The sequence below is a fragment of the Lepus europaeus genome, chromosome 3 (genome assembly GCF_033115175.1).
Source record: "Lepus europaeus isolate LE1 chromosome 3, mLepTim1.pri, whole genome shotgun sequence".
Lineage (NCBI taxonomy): Eukaryota > Metazoa > Chordata > Mammalia > Lagomorpha > Leporidae > Lepus > Lepus europaeus.
The window spans coordinates 42,374,195-42,388,268 of record NC_084829.1 but is presented as its reverse complement, the minus strand read 5'-3'; the positions used below and the strand labels follow the sequence as shown (position 1 = coordinate 42,388,268).

The 14,074-nt window shown below is 50.8% G+C and overlaps 1 protein-coding gene across 13 annotated transcripts in view; it reads left to right on the top strand.

Moving 5' to 3' along the window:
* TRERF1 (transcriptional regulating factor 1) overlaps nucleotides 1–14,074 on the top strand; it is a 225,583-nt gene that overhangs the window by 153,701 nt on the left and 57,808 nt on the right. The gene's annotated exons all lie outside the window — the stretch shown is intronic.

Sequence of the window (14,074 nt, the reverse complement as noted above, 5' to 3'; positions counted from 1 at the left end):
GGATCCTCCTCTGGGCCAGACTCTGGAGATCCATCAGGGACCAGGAGGGACAGGTCTCCTGTCTTGAGACAAAATAGGTTTGGATCCCTGGAGGGGCATTTGAAATATGCTTTGAGCTTCTCCTGCTCTTTAAATTTCATCTCTTTTCAACATGTTTCTTAAATGTGCCATAAGTGCTTAAAAATGTATATTTAAATTTTGTTTATTTGAAAAGTAGAGTGACAGAGAGGGACAGACAGAGATATCTTCCATCTGCTGGTTCACTCCCCAGATGGCTACAACAGCCAGGTCTGGGCCAGCCTGAAGCCAGGAACCTGGAACTCCATCTGGGTCACCCACATGGGTGTCAGGGGCCCAAGTAGTTGGGCTACTTCTGCTGCCTTCCCATTTGCAGAAAGCTGGATTGGAAGCAGAGCAGCTGGGACTGGATATGGATGCATGTGCCACAAGCATTGACTTATCCCACTGTGCTACAACCGTGGCCCCTCTTTAATTATTGAGTATAATTTTCTATATGTGATCTTTAAAATGTTGGTTTACTGTGCTATTCAAAGACCATTTCTATTGTTATCTTTCTATGATTTTGTCTGATAAATCCATAAATTATTTAGAGAGATGTGTTGAAATCTCCTACCTGGGGCCGGCAGGTTAAAACCCCAGCCTGCAGTGCCAGCATCCCATATGGGTGTCTGTTCTAGTCCAGGCTGCACCATTTCCGATCCAGCTCCCTGCTAATGTGCCTGGGAAAGCTGCAGTAGATGGCCCAAGTGCTTGGGCCCTTGCACCCACGTGGGAGACCCAGAAGAAGCTCCAGGCTCCTGGCTTCAGATTGGCCCAGCTCCAGCCATTGCCACCATTTGGGAAATGAACCAGTGGATTCTGTCTCTACCTCTCTCTGTAACTCTGTCTTTCAAATAAATAAAATAAATCTTTTCTAAAAAAAATCTGCTACTGGATTTCTGAATTGCTCCTGGCACTACTGAAAGTTTTGCTTTGTAAATATTAAGGCAATGCTATTTGGTGCATAAATATTTAGAATTGATGTATCTTATTAATGAATTGGGATTTATTTCTGTGTTTTATTTCTTCATATGCTTTTAGTTTTTTCTGCTGTTTCTTTTAGGCTGAGGTGTTTTTCTCCCTCATTCTATCTTCCTTCCATCTTCTTATTTGGAATTAACACGCTCTGTGTCTGTTCTTTTAGTAGTTACTCCAGCTATTTTTACAGGCAATGCTTAAAGTCTAAAATTAATCAGTGTCTTCCCTCCCTACCCAGCAGTGCAAGCACCATAGGCTGTTTGGGCCTAATCACCAGCTCTCCCAGCTCGTCGTCTGGGTTACAGCCCGTGCTTTCATTCTGCCCTGTTTTTTCCCCCTACAAATTAGACAGTCTTGTGTGATACAGTACAGGTGTAGATTCATCCACAAACTTACCCATTTCTTTTCCCACCATCCTCTCATGAATCTGGAATCAATTTCCTTCTGCCTGAAGTAAATTCTGTGGAATTATTCTTTAAGGGGGAGTCTTTTGGTGATAAACTCTCAGAAGATTTTTCTGTTTTGGTTTTGTTTGTCGTTGGTTTGGAAATGTCTTTATTTTGCTGTTTGAAAGGTGGCTTCCCTGGTTGTGTTTTCTTGATGTTTGAATGATTTCACTCCCAATGGCTTGCATGCCGCTGTTGAGAATTCAGCCAGCAGTCTAATTGCTTCTCCTTTGTAAGTGATCGGACTTTTCTCTCTGGATACATTAAGGAGTTCTGTGCTCTTTGGTGTTCCGCAGCTCAATTATCCTGAGGAAATTTCCCCTCCTTTAATCTGTTGGGGTTTCAACGGGATGCCTAAAACTAAAGGTTCGTGTCTTCCAACAATTCTAGAAAATCCTCACCCTCCATTTGTCTGAGTGTTGCCATTTCTCCATTCTCTCTATTGTCTCCTTCTGGAATCCCACTTAGGCTTATGTTAGACCATCTCCCTCAGTTCTCTGTATCTGTTAACCTCTGTTTTATATCTTTCATCTCTTTGTCTTTCTGTGCTGAATTGTGAATAATGTCTTCAACTCTATCTACTACTTAACTAATTTATTGTGTGTGTTGAATGCTACGTCACCCAGCCATTGAATTTTCCCTTCATTTCCTTTATTTGTTGTTTCTAGAATTTTTGGCCCATTATTTTGTGAATCTGCTTGGTGTGTTTTTCTGGTCTTACGCTTCTTATTCATATTAGAGGAATTTTATTTCTTTGGAATATTGAATCGGCTGTTGAGAAATTTTATGCTTTCATGTCTGACCTTTCTGGAATCTGAAGTCTGCGGTGTGATTCTCCTGTCCATTCTTTCTGCTGCTAGTTTTGTTTTTTTTTTTGTTTTTTGTTTTTTTGTTTTTTGTTTTTTTCGGAAAGGCAGAGTTACAGAGAGGTAGAGAGAGAGAAAAGTCTTCCATCCACTGGTTTGGTCTCCAAATGGCTGCAATGGCCAGACCTGTGCCAATTTGAAACCAGGAGCTTCTTCCGGGTCTCCCACGCGGGTGCAGGGGCCCAAGGACTTGGGCCATCTTCCATTGCTTTTTCAGCCCATAGCAGAGACCTGGATGGGAAATGGAGCAGCTGGGATTTGAACCCAGCACCCATATGAAATGCTGGCACTGCAGGCGGCAGCTTTACCCACTAAGCCACAGCGCTGGCCCCTGCTGCTAGTATTCATAGCACCTTGCTCCCCAGGGAGCTGTGCACTTTCCTTGGAACTTGATCTTTGGGAATTAGTTGACGTGTGGATTGAAGTTAGTTTTTCCAGAGAGGATTTGGCCATGGGGGAGAGGGGTATGATGACTACTAAGCAAAAATCACTCTGGGTCAATGTTCTACTTAAGTCTCGTCTGGTTCCACAAGTAACAGAATTCAGACAGCAGACCCAGGTGAAGTCCTGCTTTATGGTCACACATTTTCAGGAGAAATTTTTTAACCCCATTCTCCGTGGCCCAGGGTCCAGTTTCCTTGAGGTCCCGGAGAGTGGAGCCTTTGGGAGCCCCAGTTTATGAGGGTTCTCCCTAGACGGTGCAGAGCTCGACTCTCCGGTCAGCAGAAGCCGGCCGTGGGGCTTGCTTACCTCCCAAAGGTCCTGCTTTTGACTTGGTTTGGGTCTTTGCGGAAGCACTGCACTTGTAACGGCTCGCTCACGTGTGGACAGTCTTTATGTCTAAATCTTATCCGGCCTGTTGGTTGTTCCAGTTAGGAAGGTGGAGTCGGCCATATTCCCGGGAAGTAGATCTTTCTTCTCCACAGTAACCCCATGGGGCGGGGACTTCTGTTCTGTTCCACACAAGAGTGAGCTAAGGCTCAGAGGAGGTGTGTGACTGGCCTGGGGTGAAGGACTGGGAGGGACCATTGCCCTCTCTTGTCCCCTTTTACGCCACCCGCTGGCCGTGTGGTGCTCACAGGGAATCCGGTTCCTACCAGAATGCATTCAGTGGCTGCACAGCTTGGTACAATTTGTTTATGAATCTATTGTTTATCTTCCCTGAAAGAGGAAATGGCTTCTGCATGTTTTGTGGCTTGTTTCTCCCTCGGCCACCAACTGCTTTCCTCTTCATCCCCACCCTGCAGAGGCCTCCTAGACCCGGAGCCAGAGCCCACGTGAGCCTCCTGTCCTCTCCCTCTTCTCACTGGCCTCCCTCTCCTGCGCCTGCTCCCCACCCCCATCCTCCTTGCTCTTGGTTCTTCTCTCTCATGTGCCCTTCGTAGGAGGGGAGGCTGCTGATCTCCACGGTTGGCTTTTGGGACTGTGGTGGGGCAAGGGGGAGGTGGGCGGGAAGAGGGTAGGGGCCAGGCAGGGAGGGAGAGAATGCTGAATTTGAAGCTAGCCGTGCCTCTTGCTCAATTAATCTCTCTGGGCCTCAGTTTCTTCATCTGTAATATGGGGGCAGTGGGTGGAGCTGTTCTGAGGCATACTGAGGATGCATGCTGAGCTGGTAGCACAGAGCTTAGACGTCCTGCACACTCCATCCATGGGAGTTAGTACCATTACAGCTGTGAGCAGCCCACTGCACAGCCAGTGCTCCTGTTCAGCAGTGCTCGTACCTTGACAGAACTGGTGTATAACAGGGGCTGAAAATGGAGGCAGGAATCTAGTGTCAAGGTGGGACTCCTGGCCTCATTATGTTTTTTGAACTGGGTGTCATAAAAAATAATCTAAGGGAAAATCAACATACAAGGTCTAGCCAGTATTTGTGGAAGGTTCTAGAATGGGGCTGAGAGCCCCCCTGCCCCAGCCCTCCCACATCTTGGCCCTCCCTCCCACCTATGCCCTGTGTCATGGCCAAGGGCGGACTGGAGGGAGGTCATCGCTGTGGCGGTTTCCCCGTGCAGCTCCCAGGCCAAGAAGTGGCCCAGCTGCTCTGCAGACACATCTCCAGGGGTGATGGGGTGGGAGGCAGGGTCTTCAACATCCCTCAGCTCCGTTCTTTCAGCAGCACGAGACCTCCTCCTATTTCTTGTGCTCGCTGCTGGCCAGTAGCTTTGTGTTACTCCAGATTTGATACCTAACAGGCAATGACTTTGTCTTTTTAAATTTTATTTGTTTGAGAGCAGAGGGAACCCCCATCGCTTGGTTCACTTCCCAGTCACCTGTGACTTCTGCAGGTAGGCCAGGGCTGAAACCAGAAGCTGGGAATGTAATCCTGACCTCTCGTGTGGGCGGCAGGAACCCAATCGCGTTGAGCCTTCACCGCTGTCTCCCAGGGTCTGGAGTCAGGAGCCAGAGCCAGGAACTGATCCCAGTTACTCTGACAGTGGGATGCAGGCGTCCCGGTGGCTAGGCCGAATGCCCGCTCCCTAGACGACAACTCTTTATGCAACACCCGCTATTTGTAGTGACTCTGGGCACGGTACACTGAGCACATGGTATAAAAATGCAACGTTACTGTGCATCTCAGCTGCTCTCCAAATTGAAGGCTGTGAATTTAAAAAGGACTTTACAGTCCCAAAAATGCATCAAGGATAAAACATCTTCCTATGATTGTCAGGCTTTCCGGGTACATTTCTGGGGGCGGGCGGGGGAGCATAGCACCTTGCCCTTTGGTGGTCAGGAAAGGCTTCCTGGAGGAGACTGGCACAGGAAGACTGGGCGTGTCCCTGGGAGGCAGGGCAGGGGGCTGGAAGAGGAGCCCCAGGGGACAGGTGGTAGAGACAGGTGTGAGACCCAGGGCAGTGCTTCCAGCCCCACCCTGTTAGCACCTCTGTTAGCACCATGTCCTCCGTTAGCACCCTGACATCCCTGGGAAGTCCTTCTGTCTAACTGTGTATTGCCAGGTTGCCGCTGTGTTTGACCACTGGTGGCTGATGGCCCTGGAGGCCTCAGAAGGTTTTGCCTGTGTGGGTTCCATCTTAAGGCCTCAGGGCATCTGGGCCACCACCAAGGCCTGGCAACTTTCTCTAGAAGTTCACTCTGGGACGATGGACAGATGACTGCGCACCGGCCGCTGGTCTCCTTCTCCCCAGTGTTGCTCATTCAGAAGGGTGAGGGTTGCTGGGGAGCCTGAGTGTGGATGTCATTGGGGCTAGCGAGGGGGCTTCTTGGTAATGCCGAGACTACCAGGATGAGGCCTTGGGCATTTTCCACCCAGCTGAGTGGCCAGGCCTGTTTGCCTGGGCTTGAGCACCCATCCCCACCCACAAACCTCAGCGTCTATTAACAGCCTCATTCTTGATAATGATTCACGCTTCCTGCCCCTCCTTCATGCTGGTTTCTCAGAGCTGAGAGCCAGGATTGATTGCTGACAGCCCACGCCTGGCCTTGGCCGTGGACAGGCCCACTGATCGATGACTTGTTCTTCCCTGGGTCACATCCCGGGTTGAGTTCCCCTCGTCAGCTGAGCCCCACACGGTGTGAGGAGAGGGATTCTCCTAGACGGCAGGTGTGGAGACCAGAACTAGGAGCTGGAGACCCATGGTGCCTGAGAGTATCCGAGGCGCCGGCAGCAGTGACTGTGGGCTCAGAGGCAGGAGGCGCCCCACGCCCCAGGCGGAGGGCCCAGCACTTGCTGAGCCACCTAAGGCCCTCAAATGAGTCATTAAGTGCGGCTCTGGAGACCAGCCATCTGCTCCTTCTCACTGTTGGTGATCCCCCTGCTAAAAGATCCTTTGCCCGTGCTAGTCATACCCATTATTCTAGTTCTTTAAAACAACAACGTGATAACGAGAGCTTAAGTCCGCTCTGATACCTCTCCCACGCTTCCCTTTTCCAAAAGGTGGCAGAACAGACCAAAACCCATGAGCTCTGGCTCCCTGCGCCCTGCGACTCTAGCAGGTGCTGTCTCCAGGCACTAGGTGTCTGGCCCTGGGTTGTTGCATGTCCTGGGACAGACAGCATCTGGGGATGACCTTCCCCAGCAGGTTGAGGCCAGGGGGACCTCCTTGGAGCTCATGGGGTCTCCACCTTTTCATTCTGCAGAAGCAGAGCCTGAGGTACGGGAGGGGAAGTCTTTTGCCCAACAAAGTCACGTGGCCGACCTCATCTACTATTTGGTCCCTGTTATCTTTGTATGGGGTTTGCATTTCCTGACTATGTAGCAGCGGGGTTGGGGGTGGGGGGTGGGCAGGGGATGAGGGCCTGAAAGAGCCCCATCTGAGAATGCTTGGATTTGCTGTGACTATCCCGGGAAGAAGGAGAGAACCTGTAGCCTGTAATCAAGGGACGAAGGGGGACACTTGGGTGAGATCCAGAAAACCGAAAGCAGAGAACAAAAGGAGAGCCACCCAGAGGGAGCTGTGACATTTTTATTGATGCAACAGAAGCACATAGGAGTCTACTTCTTTGCACGGCAGTGAGGCCTCCTGGTGTGTATTCTTGGAGGACACGCAGTCGCGTGAAGATGCTGGCCTGCTCTGGGAGCAGCAGCCTGTGGTCTGTGGAGGCTCTCTGGGGCCCGGACACCTGCAGGTCTCATCTCCCATGCATTAGCTGCCACCACTGGGCTGACTCTCCAGGGCTGTCTTCTACCCTCCCAGCTTCCATAGCTCAAAATGAGGACACAGCCTCCTGGGAGAGAAAACGGGCATGAAAGCGCCCCCCCCCCCCCCCCCGCCCACAGTTGTAGTTGGCCTCACTTTTTCTTGTCCCACGTCACTAGGGGCTGTCACAAGCCCTGGGGAGTCGATCAGGTTGCTGCTGTATCCCACTTCCCTCCAAGGGGGCTGCTGGTTAAGCTGGAGGAGGAGAGACGGCAGCGAAAAGCAAGGAAATGGCCAATAAAGACAGAGTTGCTGCCAATTTCCTGGAATCTGAATGAGGCGGCCCCTCGTGAAACAGAAAAGGAAGTGGTCTCTACTTATCCACGGTTTCCCTTTCTGTGGTTTCAGTTCCCCACGGTCAACCGCAATCCAAAAATATTCAATGAAAAATTCCAGAAATAAACTATCCGTGAGCTTTAAACTGAGTAGAGCGAGGAGATCTCTGACCGGTGAGCTGCACCTGCCAGACTTTGTCCCCTGTGTCCCCGCCGGGGGTGCTGCACCTTGCTTATCAGATCAGCTGCTGTGGGAGCTCAGTGCCTGTGTTTCTGCCAACACTTGTTTTACCTAATAACGACCCCAAAGCAGAGCAGTGGCAGTGCTGGCAACTTGGATATTTCCAAAGAGAAGGCATGATGTACTCCCTTTAAGTCAACAGGAAAAGTTCTCAAGGAAAGAAAAAATATTGCATGCTGAGGTTGCTAAGATCCATCATAAGGATAAATCTTTTATCCGTGAAATTGTGAAGAAAGAAGAAAAAAATCTGTGTTAGTTTGGCTGTCACACCTCCTATGTCAAAACTTACAGCTGTAGAGGCTGGCATTGTAACACAGTGGGTTAAGCTGCCACCTGTGACACCAACATCCCATTTGAGTGCCGGTTTGCATCTGGCTACTCCGCTTCCAATCCAGCTCCCTGCTAACGCACCTGGGAAGGCATCGGAAGATGGCCCAAATACTAGGGCCCCTGCCACCCATGTGGGAGACCCAGATGGAGTTCCAGGCTCCTGGCTTCAGCCTAGCCCAACCCTGGCTATTAAATCCATTTAGGGAGTTGGGGAGTGAACCAGTGAATAGAATCAATCAATCAATCAATCAATCTCTCTCTCTCTCTCCCTCTCTTTCTGTCACTTTGCCTTTCAAATACATAAATAAAATCTTAAAAAGCATAAAGGTTACAGCCGTGGTGTGTGCTAAGTGCTGGGTTAGGATGGAAAGGGCACTAAGGGTATGGTGGTGCCCACCGTTTCTTAGGGCGCACAGAGGGTATCAGCTGTCTGGGTGCATGGAGGGACTGAAATGACTCCAGCTAACTGGGACACACCCTTCAAGCTTCTGTCATTCATGATAAGCGTGGAGAGTGTTCCGCCTTCGATGGCCACAAAAGCATTACTTCTCTTTTCTCCTCCTGGGGTCTCCAAGTGCCTGCGAGCGACACCTCAGAGAGCAGAGCGCCTTCATCCTGGCCCACGGCCACATGCGGATCCCTTCTTGCCCACCCCTGGATTTCCCTGACCCGGATGGAACCCAAGTCCCCCGCAAGCTTCCTGCAGAGAGGAGCAAGTGCCCCGAGCGTTGACATTCTCGTGTTTCCCGCTTGGCCCCGGGGAACAGTATCCTGGATGCAGGGTAGCTTTCCAAGTTTCTTTGGGTCTTTCTTCTGGTTAAAAAGGAACGCACCTTGGCGCACTAGTGCTTTCGGGAGTGTTGGCTCCTGTGCCGGAAGGCCCCGAGCTATGAAGGTTTTTCTCTCTCTCCCGCTCCTGTGTGCACTTCTGGCACTTCCTGGCACTCCACACAAAGGGAGGGCTGAAGGTTGCCTAGGAAACAAACAACCAAACCACATCAGTCAGGGCTGAACCACAGGGCTCCATCTAAACTGTACCCACACTGAAAGATGGCCACAGAGGCCCCACCGTGGGCAGGAACCCAGCACAAGCACCTCCACCCCACATGCCCAGCGTGTTCTGCACTCCCTCCTGTCGAATCTCCACCAAAACCTGGAACAGCCGCCATCGCTGTCCCTGCCGGGGTTGCCCCCGGCGCCAGTGGAAGGGTGAGGTTAAACCCCGGTGTGCTGACTGTGGAAGCGGTGCTCTCGGTGCTGCTGTAAGGAATAGTCTTGCCACCTAGGCCGTTTGTTTCTCTGCAGTGAGACTTTTCCCAGCGAGTGAAAAATTGTCGGGCTTAGCCCTTTAAGCCTAGAGTTTTATGTTTTGTGTTTGTTTGTTTTTAAATGTAAAGTGCATGGTCAGCTTCACACTTCCAAGTTCATGGCTAAGTGACAGAGCTTGAGGGTTGCTGGGAGCCGATGGCCAGATCCCTGTGCTGTGGTGAAAGATACCTCTTTGGTATTCAGAAGTCAAAGGTAAAAGCTGGAAGAATCCAGCCAGGGGGAAGTGGCGTCATGCTAAGGATGAGCAAGTGAGGACCACCGCAGAGCTCAGGGGGAGCCGCATCCTTGGGCAGCCGAGGGTGGGGGCCTGGCTTTGTCACCAGTTGTGCTTGGGACAATCAGCCTCTGCTAATTTCCTCATCTTTCAAATAGACAAAGCGACTCAGCCCTCAGAAGTTTGTTGTGGGGAGAGAATAAAATAGTGTGTGCTCTGTACAGTGCTTTCTGGAATGTTACAGCGGCTGTGCTGTTCCTATCAGAGACTCAGCGTGGGGCCGGGAAGGCTGATCTTCTCCAGTTGCCATTGATGTCAAATGCTATGGTCATCAGACAAACCGCTTTACTTTCCGAACTTGAACTCTGCATCCAAGGGGTGTTAAGAGTGGGAGCCAAGAATTATTTACTATTCTGTTGAGAGAGAGAGACAGAGACAGAGAGAGAAATGAAAAGAGGTGTTTGGTGCAGTGGTTAAGCCACCACATAGGGCACTCCCATCTCGTCCTGGAGTGCGTGGGTCCAAGCCCCAGCTCTGCTTTTGATTCCAGCTTCCTGCTAATGTGCACGCTAGGGAACATCAGGTGATATCTCAAGTACTGGAGTCGTTGCCACCCTCGTGGGAGACCTGGATTGAATTCTGAGCTCCTGGCTTTGACCTGGCCCAGCCCTGGTTCAGATGCAGGCATTTGGGGAATAAACCAACAAATGGGAGCTTCTTCTCACCTGTCTGTCTCTGCCTCTCTGCATTTCAAATAAATTAATCAATTACACTTTTAGAAAAAAGGAGAAAAATTTAATTTTCTCTAACCTGCAGCTTTTCCCCCTTTCTTCTCTCCTTGCCAGGAGTGAAATTATTGCTTAACTTCTTTTTTAATTAAAAATAAAAAACCTGATGTTCTGGGTGATGGAGCATAATATTTAGACATGTAGAGCTGACAGTTGATGGGTGTGTTGTCAATACACCGTCACCACAAATCATGTTTCCAGGGTTGGTCGGGAGCAGATTCCCATGTAAATATGTGTGTCGCACACACACGAGGGTGATTTAGGGTGATTGGGAAAGGGCCCAGTGACCCTTAGAAAAGCAGCTTGCAGGGGGCAGCCACAGGGGAGGGTCAGGCCATGAGAGGGAAGCCACTTCCACAGGGAACTGAGCTGATGACTGTGTTCGCTGTGGGAGCAAAAGCTTTCCCCTTCCCCCTGCCCTGCCTCCCTGCCTCACCCAGTGGGTGCCATGGTTGGTGCTGACCCTGAAAACAGAGATGGGTGAGACACCTTTAGGAAGAGGTCCCAGTCTGAGGGAGGAGGCAGGCAAAACGGTTTCAGTGTTCCTTTAATTGATGCAATGAAGGTGTACACACTGAGTTCCAAGACCAATCTCGTTTGTTCTCTGAGCCTTCCTCCTCCTCACGTCCCTGCCTTTGCTCACCATATAACTGTAGTCAGAGGCCTCCCAAACCTGCCTGAGCCTTGGAGCCCTCTGTCCAGTTGCCTCAGTGGCAGCGCCTGCCGTAGGTCTCAGAATTCGCTTGCACTTTCCCTGGGCTCTGGTCTTCCTCAGTGTGAACCTGACATCCTGGTACCTCCCCTCCCACCCTATGCCCATTCCATCCCTAGGTCCTGTTCACCCCAAAACACCCTCCATCATCACCCTCCCAACCACCTGGCCTGGATCCCAGTGAAACTAAGTCTCCCCTTAGCCTGGCTCAGCTTCCTGTAGTCTGTTGTCTGCACCATGGGCCAAATGCAACCCCCGCCTGACTTTGCATGGCCCTGAGCTATAAATCGTTTTTACAGAGGATCCTTGGATGATGTGGGAGCCCTGACTTGGAACTCCAGTTAACTGAAATGCTTTCCCTCCCAAAAACAATCCCATTTTCTCACTAGTAGATCTGGATTACAAATAATTGTGCTCAATTATTATTCTTACTTTGTTTTGAGTTTCTTGTAAGAATTTGTAGAGACTTACTTTTTCTCTTACCAGATAAGTATCTATACAGCGGCCTCTAGTTTACCTCTTGGCTGTGATGCCCAGGACATGTACTGTCTACCTGGCCCTTGGCAGAACGTCTTTGCTGACCCCTGGTCTACCCCGTGGCACTCTGATCCATCCCACGTGCTTGCTCAGGGCACTTTGGTGGCTCCTGGTGCTCTTAGGATGGAGATAAAGGTAGGGAGCCACAGCAGCCTTGGGTGGTGTGGCTCCTCCTGCACCCCTCCAGGTCCATCCCTGTGCCCCGTTCCCCCACTCTGGCCGCCTTTGGGTTCCTTATGTCTGCTGTGTCCTCACCGGCTGCAGAGCCTTTGCCCTTACTGTCCTTGACTCTGAAGCTGTCCACACCCTATATTCCCCCTGTGCAAATGTGCACGAGTGTTTGGTGGGCAACAAAAGGAAGGGAAGGGGTCCGTAGCCACCGTTTTCTCTGCGAAAGGGGTTGGGGCCATCAGCTGGGACCAGGTCTTCGGCTCCAGGCCAGCGGAGGGTTCCACAGCAGCCCTGAAGGGTTGGGCTGCAGCTGGAGTTTACCTCTCAGGCACGCAAGGAGGTCATACAGCCCTGCCTTTCCGCTTCTGCTTCCTAAGGTGTGACGTCTACACGTCCGCTTTACCAGGAATCCTACCTTCTAGAAAAAGAGGAGGAAAAAATGGCTATGTGTGGACCTACCCACCCTACCCCACCCCCAGCTCTGGGTCCTTCAGTCCCCAGGGAGTCTGTGCCTGCCCTGGAGACACTAACTCCTGCTGGAAATGCAGAAGGAACAATGGCAGAGGGCAGCGTTCATGGCTTCTAGTGTTTTCTTGACTGGCAGAGTTGGCAAGATGCATCCACGCACAGGCCAAGCTGTCTATAGCCACCCTCTGCCACGGGGTGGCAGCTGACCTCCCCAGAGCTCTCTGGCCAGCACTGCCCAGACAGAGCACCCACTCCCCCAAACATAACCAGGGCCTGGTGAGCACCAACTGTGCTAGTACCCCCAAACCACATGTGCTGGTGGAACTTGTTGTTGTAATCATGTAAAGGAATTGGGATATCGGGTGATGACGTATGGACGCAAAAAAGAAAGAGAAGGGCTATTCCCATGACAGTAAGTCACCTTGGTCAACCTCGGCTGGGAATGGGCGTCGGGTAAGTCAAGTTTTCAATGCTTTGGAAAGAAGTTAGAGCAAGCCACGAAAGGAGTGTTGCTGTCACACCGGGTGTGAGCAAGACAGTTGTCAAAGACTGGCACCAGGGGCCGGTGTTGTGGCTGAGCCCAATCAGTCCCCGCTGCTCCACTTCCCATCCAGCTCCCTGCTAACACTCTTGGGAAAGCAGGGGAAGATGGCCCAAGTCCTTGGGCCCCTGCACCCACGGGAGAGATCAGGATGGAGTTGCCAGCTCCTGGCTTCAGGCTGGTCCAACCCTAGCCGTTGTGGCCATTTGGGAAGTGAACCAGCTGGTTCTCCCCCCCCCCCCCTTTCTCGTCCCTCTCTCTCTCTGTATCTCTGTCCTTCAAATAAATAAATAAACTTTAATTAAAAAAAAAAGACTGGCACTACTGGCACTAGAAGGAGAGAATACAAAGGTATTTTCAAAAATGTATGGGAGACTGGGATGAAAAAAATAGGTTTATTTTGATGCAAAACCTTTTGAAATCTGCATAGATTTTTCCAGAACACACGTTTTCCGTGGATGTTTTAAAGACCCCTTGCGTAAGCACGTCAGAGGATTCTGAACCACAGCTCCTTTACTCAGTCCTTAGCTTCTAGCTCTGGCTTCTTGTTAGAGAACCCAAACAGGGAAATTATAGTGTATGCATGATGGGGGGTTTCCACGTACAAGACACATACAGAGCTCCATTGACCAGAACTGTGAGCGAAGAAAAGGCCTGGCCCTGCCTCCAAAGCTTAGGAAGGTCATTTTGCTTTAAATTAAAATACATTGTTGGCTGGCGCCGCGGCTCACTAGGCTAATCCTCCGCCTGCAGCGCCGGCACACCGGGTTCTAGTCCCGGTCGGGGCGCCGGTTCTGTCTGGGTTGCTCCTCTTCCAGTCCAGCTCTCTGCTGTGGCCCGGGAAGGCAGTGGAGGATGGCCCAAGTGCTTGGGCCCTGCACCTGCATGGGAGACCAGGAGGAAACACCTGCCTCCTGGCTTTGGATCAGCGAGATGCGCCGGCCATAGCAGCCATTTGGGGGTGAACCAACGGCAAAAAGGAAGACCTTTCTCTCTGTCTCTCTCTCTCTCACTGTCTAACTCTGCCTGTCAAAAAAAAAAAAAAAATACATTGTAAGGCAGATGTGGATTGCTTTTAAGTGTGCATGCAGGTATGTTCACTGTGGTTTGCATCTTTTTATTTTTTGAAGAAGGAGTATATTGATATGGTTCAAAAACTCGGAAAAGTAGAAAAAGCTATCAAATGAGAAATCTCCTTCCCGCTCCTTTCCCAGTCAGCTTGGTTTTCACCTCCTCCCCCACACAACTGTTGCTCACTTCTTGGCTTCTCCCAGATTTTCTTTATGCACCGTATACCGCGGTCCTCGTTACTCACGGATTCTGTGTTTATGGATTCTCCTACGTTTCAGGATTCATTCGTAGTCAGAAAATCAACAGTGGCAGGGCTTTCTCGGTCATTCGCAGATGTGCACGGAGCAGTGAGAATTTTGAGTTTTCCCATGCGTGGCGAGGCAGCCCTGCCTTCT